This window comes from Macrobrachium nipponense, chromosome 30 (assembly GCF_015104395.2).
Source record: "Macrobrachium nipponense isolate FS-2020 chromosome 30, ASM1510439v2, whole genome shotgun sequence".
NCBI classification, from domain to species: domain Eukaryota; kingdom Metazoa; phylum Arthropoda; class Malacostraca; order Decapoda; family Palaemonidae; genus Macrobrachium; species Macrobrachium nipponense.
In genome coordinates, this window is record NC_087218.1 from 59,567,496 (window position 1) to 59,578,326 (window position 10,831).

General features: G+C 48.4%; 1 protein-coding gene across 4 annotated transcripts in view; it reads left to right on the forward strand.

The window, feature by feature from the left end:
• LOC135202560 (BTB/POZ domain-containing protein KCTD20-like) overlaps nucleotides 1-10,831 on the forward strand; it is a gene marked incomplete at its 5' end in the record, with an annotated part of 74,832 nt that overhangs the window by 30,583 nt on the left and 33,418 nt on the right.

Sequence of the window (10,831 nt, forward strand, 5' to 3'; positions counted from 1 at the left end):
GGACCTTAGCTTCAACCAAGAGGAAGAAGAAGAAGGCCAGGTCGGCCGGCGAAGAAGTCTTGATCGGAGGAGCCCTCATTGTCGAGGCTGGTCTCGTCGCCAGTGTCACTGCCTAAGTCTTCTCCTGTTCCCTCATTGCCAGGCCTCTGCCCATTGCAGAGCCCGAGGAATCTGTATCTTCCGTACAGATGGTGCCTCCCGGGGATGATGGCTTCTTGAGAGAGGTGTGGTCCCTCTTCAACCTGTAGGGGGTTCTGTTGGCTGAGTTGTTCGCATCGGCACTCCGCTCGGTGTGTGGGGCTCTCCCACCTCTCCGGGGAGCACGGTTCTCCCTGCTCTGGGTAGCTAGTCTCTCTCTGCGCCGGGAAGCACAGCGCACTCCGCTTCCCACTCTGGTACATGTGGCCATGGAGCAGACAGCTTTCTCCGCCACGGCCAGGTTGGCCGTCGGGTTGTCGTCCACTTTGTCCACTCTCCCCTTCACCTTCCCTTAGGGGTTGTCCTGCCACAGGAAGCAGCGAGAGCCGACTTGGTCGTCGGATTTCTTGTCCCGGTCCTGGTCTGGTATCCCCAGGAGGCCTCCCTCTTCCGAGGATCACTCCTCCTCAGAGTCCTCCTACTCGGATAGGTCCTCCCATAGGAGGAGGAGAAGAGCAAAGTGGAGGCGCTGCAATGGGAAGAGTCGAGTGCATTCTTCCTCCTCCTCCTCCCATGGCCGCTACTCCCGTTCTCCACGTTGTAGTTGGGACCGCAGGGGTCGGAGTAGGAGCGGCAGCCATTGAGACAGCTCCCACCGTCACAGTCGTCGCAGTTCCCCATCCGGTGGTTCCCCGCGGAGAGACCCCGATCTTGTGGTGCCCATGACGGCCCCTCGGGCAGGGTGCTCCGCTCTTTCACCAGATGCTCCCCCTGTGGCCTCAGTGGATCCCGCCTCGCAACCGGTGCGCCCTATGGCGGCCGCCCGTGCCGGGCAGGTTCCCTTCCTTGTTGTTCTTCCCCCTCCTTCTGCCCAGCAGAGGAGGAGGAGTCGCTTGGTCTCACCGGCCAGGATGTTGAGCAAGCCCGGACCAGTGGGTGTCCCATGATGGCCCCACCTCTTCGGACTGGGCCCCCTGGGTTAGGAGAGCTCCCCTCACCTCCAGATGTCCCTGGTCGGAGTCGTCCCGAGTCGCTGGCTGTGTCCCCCTCGCATGCGCAGGCCCCCTCCGCCCATATGGAAGATGACAAGGATGAGGTGTTTGTCCGGGACGGCCTCCAGAACGCCCTAGAAGGACGGGGTGCTACAGACAAGGGGTTTACCTTTAGGCTAGTTAGTCCTCACCCTGATTAGGGCTAAGAACCACCTGGCGGAGCCAGCTCCATCCCTGGACGCCAGGAGGTCCTTGGCCTCCTAGCTCAACCTTTGGTCCGGGGCGGTGGCCAGGTTCGCCATCGAACATGACCTGGAGGATGGGGTTGAACTGGCTCAGTTCAAGGAGCTGGTCCTGTCTGAGGGGAGGTCAATCAGCTTCCTCACCATCCAGTCCATTACCCAGTGGACCAACTGGGTGCTTCATAGGAGGGACGCAGTCCTGGCTACGTTGCCCAGGAGCCTCCCTGATAGAGAGGCCAAGACCCTGAGGAAATCCCCACTGATGGGGGAATCTCTCTTCCTAGAGACGTAGACCAAGTCGGGGAGGAGTCCTTAAAATGGTGGAGGAAGGCGAGCCAGGACTCAATCGTTTATGGGGCTTCCACCTTCAGGAACCTTAACCATAGAAGGTCTAAGGAAGTTCCCTGGTCGAGGCCCCAGAGCAGGCACGGAGGCCAGCCCTCTTCCTCCAACCTGGAACCGATTTCTAGACGGTGGGGGGGTCAGGGGACTCGACCCTCCTCTATGGCCCCCTCGTCCTCCTTCAGACCCAGGCCTTCCACCTCCCGTAGAGCCCGGAATGGCCGCTTCCCCAGGAGGAAGTAGGACAGGAGGCCCCCTATCCTCTATCCTGCCACGAATGGGGGGTTGCCTCTTGTGTCATTGGCTGAACTGGGAGGATCTTGAGCTAACCCTGGACAGTACAGGTGTTCAAGGATGGCTACCGGATCCCCTTCCTAGATGGCAAGCCCCCCAACGGAGGTTCCAGGTGCATGGTCCTTCTGACCCCGGAATCCAGGCCAGGGGGAGGCATTACATTCAGAGAGCCAGTCCTTGCTGGAGAAGGGAGCCTTTCAACAAGTAGAGGACACATCCCCCAGGTTCTTCAGCTGCCTCTTCCTGATGGAGAAGGCTTTGGGGGGGGGGGGCGGTGGAGGCCAGTCATAGATCTGTCTGTCTTGAATGGGTTCATCCGGGAGACTCCCTTAAAGATGGAGACCCCGAGAACAGTCCTGGTGGCCCTGAGGGAAGGGGACTTCATGTTGTCCCTGGACCTGCGAGGAGCTAGGCATAGTCCTGAACTGGGAGAAATCCCAGCTGGTGCCCACCACCAGGATGGTGTATCTGGGAATGGACCTGGACACGAGGGCAGCCAGGGCTTTCCCCTTGGAGGACAGGCTGGCCAACTTACAGGGGATAGCTCTCCCCTTCTTGCAGGACTCCCCCCTCCCAGCGAGAGAGTGGCAGAGACTCCTGGGCCATCTGGTTTCCTTGGAGGAGCTGGTCCGCCAAGCAGGCTGAAGCCGAGGCCAGTCCAGTGGAACCTAAAGGAAGGTAGGTCCCTGAAGGAGGATCTGCTCCAGAAGCTCATCCTCCCCTCGCAGGACACCAGGGAGGCCCTCAGGTGATGGTTGGACCAGTCAAACACCTGCCGGGGGTTTCCCCTGTCAGACCTACCTCTGGAGATGCTCCTGTTAATGGACTCATCGAAGGAGGGTTGGGGTGCCCACCTTCAGTCCAAACCAAGGGGTCTGGTCAGAGCAGGAGAGGCTTCTCCACATCAACTGTCTAGAGTTGCTGGTGATCCAGAGAGCCCTGCAGGAGTTTGAGCACAGGATCAGGAACCGGGCAGTAGCATTAATGTGCGACAATGCCACGGTGGTAGCCTACGTCAGGAAACAGGGCAGGCTGAAGTCCTGTTACCTGTGTGACCTCACAGAATCTATCCTGGAGTGGGCCGCAAGCATAGGAACGTCCCTGACTGCGAGGTTCATTCTGGGAAAGAGGATTGTAATCGCAGATAGGCTATGCAGACCAGGTCAGATGATAGGGTCGAAATGGTCCCTGCACCCCGAGGTGGCGGTGAAGCTGATCGGGATGTGGGGATCCCCCTCCCTGGTCCTGTTTGCTACGAGGCTAAACGCGAAGCTCCTGGTGTTCTGCTCTCCAGTGCCCGACCCGGCATCAGTCTGGGAGGACGCCTTCCAGCATTCGTGGGACAGGCTGGATGTGTATGTGTTCCTGCCCTTCGGGGTAATAAGGCAAGTACTGAACTGACTGAGAAGATAATGAGGGGCTCAAATGACGTTGGTGGCCGCCATGTGGCCAGACAGAGAGTGGTTCTCAGACCTCCAGGCCCTAGCAGTGTGAGATCCTTGGATGTTGCCCCTCAGGCCGGACCTTCTAAAACAACCCCACTTTGAGAGGTTCCACAAAGGTCTCCAAGCTCTATCCCTTCACAGGTAGAGAGTATCGAGCGGTTGTTGAGCAAAGCAGGCTGCTCTCAGACAGTGGCCTCGCAGATGTGGGGGTACCTTAGGAAGTCTTCTGCAGCCATTTACCAGGCTAAATGGGTCAATTTTGGGGTCTGGTGCTGAGACAAGGGCCTCAAGCCTCTGCAAGCCAAGATCCTCCACATAACGGAATTCCTGGTATACCTGAGACTGGACAAAGGCCTCTCAGTAGCAGCCTTGAAGGGAGTCAGGGCAGCCCTAGGTCAGGTCTTCCTCCTGAAAGGGCTGGATTTGTGGAACTCCAGGCAGCTGTCGATGCTTATCAGGAGTTTCGAGCAGTCTTGCCCCCTCCCTCAGCTCCTTGAAGGTCCCACAGTGGGACGTCGCAAGGGTGTTGGATGCCCTGAGGAAGCCCCCATTCAAGCCCCCCAAGGACATCTTGGACAGTGAGCTAATGCTGAAGAAAGTCTTCCTGCTGGCCTTAGCTTCCACCAAGAGAGTGGGGGAGCTTCATGGCCTGTCCTACGAGGTTTCACACTCGAAAGGGTGGAAGGAGCCCTTCTTTCATTATGTGCCCTCCTTCGTGGCCAAGACCCAGAACCCCTCAGTTGTTGACAACAGGTTCTCGGAGTTCTCCATTCCCTCCATTGCCAAGTCGGATGATCGTAAGACTTACTCTTATGCCCGGTCCGGGCGGTGAGGAAGTACCTAGGTAGAACCGCCCAATTCAGGCCAGCAATTAGGAACCTGTTCGTTTCTACAAGCCAGGAGAAGAAGGCGGTTTCCCAGAACACCATCTCCTTTTGGTTAAGAGAAACGATCAGGAGAGCCTACGTTCCTCTCCCTATAAAGGCCAGGCCCCACGACATCAGGGGCATTGGGGCCTCTCTGACCTTCTCGAAGAACCTTGCAGTCAACCAGTTCCTAAGGGCTGGGGTATGGAACAGACAGTCCACTTCACAGCCCAGTACCTGAAGGACTGCACCCAAAAATCACTCTATTCTTTCGAAATTAGTCTGGTGGTGATGGGCCAGCAGCAGATCTAGGCCACCACCGGGCAAGGGACTCTAAGGGTATGAGTGGTAGTGTGAATGAGTGTTCCCCCCTTATCCTAGTCCCGCCCCCATCCCCCTCCTTATCTTCTCCCAGGGCCTCAGGAAAGAGTCGTAGATCACTGCAAACCTGAAGGTATGACGGTCGATGTATGTGGTGTTAAGGATTAGAAACCATTCCCTTGTAGTAGCCACTAGTCCGGGTTATCCTTCCTCCTCGGCCAGCTCCGTCAGTGGACCCCTTACAGTCCCTCGCCTTCCACGAGTGGGACTGGGTCAACCTTGGGGCATACTCCTGACCTACCTCTGGGACCAGTCTCCCCTAAGTTACTCCCTCCTCCTAAGGATGAGTCTCCTATTCAGTAGTTCGAGGTAAGTATACGGCATCGGAACAAATCACAAATTCATAGTAATTTGTATTTTTCCTAGCTATACTTACCTCGAACTACTTAAGTTTCAGATGAGCCCTCTCTACTGTCCCCGAGTACCTTAGGGCAGGAACCAAGTGGAGTGGAAAGCACTGAGGTCGGAGGTCGAGGGCTTGTATCCTTGACCCTCGGGGCATGTACCTGGCTAGGTGTGGAAGGGGTAACCAGATTTTTCTGGTCGGTACCCGATTGACATCCAGGTCTCTCCTATTAAGTAGTTCGAGGTAAGTATAGCTAAGAAAAATACAAATTACTCTGAATTTGTGATATTAATCATAAGTACGTAGTGTGATATTATGGACAAGATTAATTTAGTCAAACTATATGAAATAGCTTTGAACAAATGTGTCTTAGAAGTTCTTTTATGTTTTACATATGCCTATTTTTATGCTCTGAATCTGTTTAATTAATAAATGGCATGGTATTTTGTCCAATAATGATGTACTCATTTATACTTAACCCCAATTAGATTATCCTCTATAAGTTGATAGTGTTATATACTTCTGTGTAATTGAGGTATTTCTGGCTACAGCATTTAATATTTATTAGTAGTTGTATGAAATGGTGTTTTAGTCTTGTGAGAAGTGCAATGAGAATCGGGCATTCTCTTTATTTTCAGTGTAAATTTTATTTGTTTGAAATTTCAATTCCTTTTGCCCAGCAAATTTAACTAGATTCTCTAATATTTCACAATGAGTTATGGTTGAAACAAGTGTTACAACTAAAGTACAGGCAGTCCTCTCGTTATGAGTGGGGTTTCATTCCCAGCAGGGCACTGTTAGCCAAAAATCGACTTGACCCAAATCATAGTTATGATAGGAGTAAATAGCAACAGTGCTGTAGGTCCAGTCTACAGTGCTGTAAAGCAGGTTAACATTGCCATGAGGCAAGCACCTTTAGTCTGGAATGACTTAACCCGAACCTGATGTAACCTGGGGAGTGCCTTAGTCATTTGTCCTATGAAAATACAAACCTTCATGTTTCAAATGGATTACCTTCTGTGAAAGCTGTTCTGGTCACTGAAGTGTGGTAACAAAGTATTTAGTCAGTATAAATGTAGTGGAGGGGTTGGAAAACCATCCACACTCAACTAACAACATCACTCTTTCTTGTTGAACTAACACCTTGCATTATTCTTTACCATGACTGTTGTTGAAATTTACGTAAGTATTTCTTGGTGTTAATAGTTGATGACTTTGGATTATTTCTTCTGACCATAGTTATGATGGTTGTAGAAGTGATGATTCCTGATGATTCTCATTCTCATTCTCATAAGAATGATCAGCATAGATGCCCTGAGTGTGAATGTGTGTACTACAGGGTTCACGTTCTCTGTAAGTGTTAATTCTGATGTTTACTGTTCTTTATGCAGAGATCAGGGGTGCATACAGTCTCTGAACTGTGTTGTCTCTCTCTCTCATGGTGTTTTGCTTAGTGGAAAAAGTACAGGTCAGTGTGGAGGAAATTGGGGAAGGTGCTGTTAGTGTTTTATGAAGGCAGTACACCATCAGGAGAGTACTTGCAGACTGAATGACAATCCTCTTCAACTGGAACTTCAGTTGTTGTGATTCAGGTTCATGTGACCCCATCTCCACTTTGGTTCACACTTCTGCTTTGGCAGTGATGACTTCAAGGCATCATCTAGAGATGAAAGAGCCACTGAAGGCAAGGCCTTCCTCAAACAGTCAGTGATGGGGGTACTGCTTTAGCAGTCACCTTTGTGACAAAGACCATGCATACTGCCACCACTGTTGCTGTTTCTGCTGTGGCTGCTTCAGCAGCCCCTGCTTCTGTCCCTGATCATTAGAAGACAATAAAATGCCTTGGAGTTTTGCACTCCTGATTGTCGTCATCAGATTCTTCTTCCTCCCCTATAGCCACATTAGGAGAAACTAAAGAAGATAGCTAAGTACGTAGTCTTTTTATGGCAATTACTCTGTTTAAGAGTTAAGGCAGTCCCAGTCCCCATCAGCAGTGGCAAGTTGATGGGTGTTATAGTTAGATCAGCTCTCAAGTTCTCTCATAACTAATCACCAATATGTACACAAGCTTGCTCTTGTCCAGTGACCAGTACATGACTCAGATTGCATCCATATGCATGGTCTTCTAACAAGAGGAGGAAGAATTGATTCTTTTGTGTTTTTGCTTCTCAGGAAGCACAAAGAGTCTGCACTTCTCCTGACTGTTGATAATACTAGGCTTTTGGAGTGAGCTTGGCAAGTCCTGAAGCATACTCTTTGACTAGTTCCCAGATCAGTGTGGGCATAGCTGCACTTTTGTGCTTGGTATCATCCTAGTTCCAGATCTGGACATGTACGCCCTTGGGTCAACCTGGCCCATGCATTGCTTGGTTTTATTCCACATAGGAAGGGCAGTGCAGTATCCTACTCACCATGATCGGGCAAGAAGACCAACCTAGGCTTGAAGGTTTTGAATGTGATCCACCTATATTGTTATTGAACTCTGGGCTGTTTGGAGTTTCTCTAGACATTCATCACAATCCTCATTGTAAGGACAGGTTTGGGTTGCCACATCACTCGATGCTTCAGTGAAAGGTCGTTCTCAGTCTGTCTGGTTTTGCTGGAATCGAAGGTCCCTTGCCTGTGGAACCCTTGGAGGCTGAGTAGGAAAAGCACTTTGGCTATCAGTGCTACTCCTTAGTATCCAGTGTTTTCCATCAAGTTCAACTTGGCATTTGCCCTGGAGGCTTCATTATCATTCGAGTTGCTATGGCCTTAGCTTGCTCATGCTCTCTGTACTGGAGGACTTTGACTTGAGATTTATAGATTAGAGAACTCTGACACCTATTCCTCTATTCATTCAACTAGGATGCTTTCAGGAGCAATGGAGTTAGTTGCCATTGCTGTTACAAGTGTCCCTGTGGTTTGACCTTTCACTGAACTTAATAGATTTCACTATCAAGTGCGTGTTTTGAGGTTAGGTTTAGGCAAAGGCTAGACCTCTCCCAAAGCCATATCTGGTACTCAGCATTCTTCTTCCCAAGGAAAGAGCCAGGAATCTTTTCAGCCTATTTGGTCTTTACCTCTTGGCCTCAGTCTGGAAGAAAAGCAAGGGAAGGAAGATGGAGTAATGATGCTTAAGTTGTCAATTTTCCTTTTGCTGCAATGAGTTGGGGTTGCTTGTCTCATCATTGGATAATGTGGCAGTTATGGGGCAGAGCCCTGAGTAGTCTGTTCTCCAGGATGGTTACAGAATACATTTTAAGGTATTCTGTATTTTTTGTAGAATTGTCCAGATCTCCCATGCTATCTGAGGAGGTGCAAACAATGCAGGAGAAAGAAAGGCTAGTATTCATAGACGATTATACATGAAGCTTTTATAGTCATTGTTTGCTGATGGAAAAGACAACTGGGGTCATGGACCTCTCACAACAGAATGAGTTAGTTTGTCAGACTCCATTCAAGATGGAAACCCCACATTCTGTACATTGTTCTCTGAATGGGCATTGAACTTTTGGCCCTGCAAGCATTCCAGGATCAGTTAGTGGGTCACTTGGTATTGTTGATGAGTTACAACACAACTGTGATGGCATATGTCCACAAGCGGTGGGAGATAGTCTTCCTCTCCTGCAGCAGGTTGGCAAGGCAGGTGCATGTCTGAGTGGTTTGCCACACCATCAGGATGTCAGCCAGATACATCCAGGGCCAGTGGAATGTATGGCAGACCAGCTCAGTCACCAGAGGTAGGTCATGGGTATGGAGTTGCCCTGCATGTACATGGTATAGTGGTAAGGCTGTTTGGGGTTTGAAGATGAGCTTCCAATACCTGTGGGGCACCTTTGCCTCATTCAGCTCGATACATTGATTAAACATCCTTAGGCTGGCATCCCAATCTGCTGACCTTCCTCATTGATGCACCAAGTCTGTGGCCCTCACTGCTTTGGAAACCATGTCTGCTAAGGTACCATGAAGTCATGGAGTTGCTTGCACTTCATTGATACAGACTTACCCAGCATTTCCTGTGAGAGAGAAGTTTTTCATGCAGTTGTTAGTAAAATGTTAGGTATCATGTGGAAGTCTGCAGCAGATATCTACCAACCACAGTGGGCCATATTCTGTGGTTGGTGTCATCAGAAGAGGGCGGTATCTCAGGTTGAAGCCATTATACAGTAGATGCAAAGTTCTTGTTCACTATACCTCTGCTGAGACAAGTTTCACTCTGCCTCTTCAGTAAACACCTACTTCTTAGCCCTTTCCCAGGTCTTCCAGCTTAAGGGCATGAGGCTCTCTGCCTCATTTCAGTTCCCCATGTTGTTAAGAGCTTCCTACTCTCACCCAGGCACTGTATGAGCCCTCAAGGGCATCTTCAGACAGAAAGGTCACACCTGCCTTTTTGTTATCATAGCACCTGTGGAGAGAGGGTAGATGGGCTGCACTGTCTTTTAAATTAGTATGGCACACAGATGAATGGTAACCCCTCTCATTCTCTCCTTCATGACTTTCTCGGTAATAATCATGATGAGATGATCTTATGTCTAGTGAGTTTTGTGGTATTACTTGCATAGGACTTAACCTTAGAGTTGTTGACTCTTTGTACCTGCGTTCACCAAAAGGAAGAACAGTTAAACATTGGTTTATGGTTGCTTTATAATCATGAATAAATTGGTTTATAAACAGAAATTTGAGGTAAAGTGCATTTCTATATAAATATTTTTGGAGTATGAACAGCAATCTAGAACACATAAGCATTGTAAGCAAAATCTGAGATACAGAGGGAAAACAATTTTTTAGCACTGAGTCACAGTTTTACAAAAGATCTCACTTGATTTTTTTCCTTTACTCCTAACAAGGAAGTGGAGATGGTTTAAAGAAAATTAGTGATGTTACTAAATAAATTTTTTTTAAAGAGATCAGAGTGAAACATGAAAATAGTGTATGCAAGACAACTGCCATTCAGTTTGCTATGGCCAAGTCCATGACCTACATAATATGAAAATAAAAATAGAAGCCTTCAAAGTAGCTGATGCTGAGAAAGGAGTGACGGTGCTTATATACAACGATAAAAAGATAATAGAGGCAGAAAAATTGTTGCTGGCTTGGATTAATGAGACAATCATCAGGTGATAGTAGTGTTTCAGAGGCTGTAATAGTGAGGAGGCAGGGCAAGTATACAACAAATTAGTGCAGTTCAACTTCTAAAAACATGCACCCTTGTGACCAGCCACTGCCAGGCTACAGAAAACCCCAAATGGCAGAAATCACCTTGCTCCTTCACTATGTCAAATCTTAAACCGCTTTATAAGCGCATTGTCAAATTCTGATCTGGCTTTCAATGTTTTTCGGTGCTTCAAACTTTTCTGGCTTTCAAATTTTCAGCAAAAACTTAAAAATCTGCTTCTTTTGTTTCATTAAACCTATTTTTGTGCGTGAGATAGAACAGATATCCATGTGCAAAAGTCAATTACATAATGCAGCTGTATTAAGAATAATGATAATTGTAGTAAAACTGTCATATTACTCATATAATTTATAGACATTGGAATCATGCGCCATTTGAATTCTGTTAATGTTTACATTATTAAAATGATCAGCTGTTTGAGGTTTACTGATATCATTACAACCAGTAATTCTTAAATGAAATGCATTTCATAGATTCATTTTTTATGTAAATTATCAAAGCAGAGTTTAAAAATGCAACTTACTTTATTTATAAATGCAGTAAATTATATTAAGTAATTGTGTGATTTTGCCAGCATCAGATGTTGCTTTTGGCTCTTCCAAAACATTTTGTGGCTGCTCATTATTT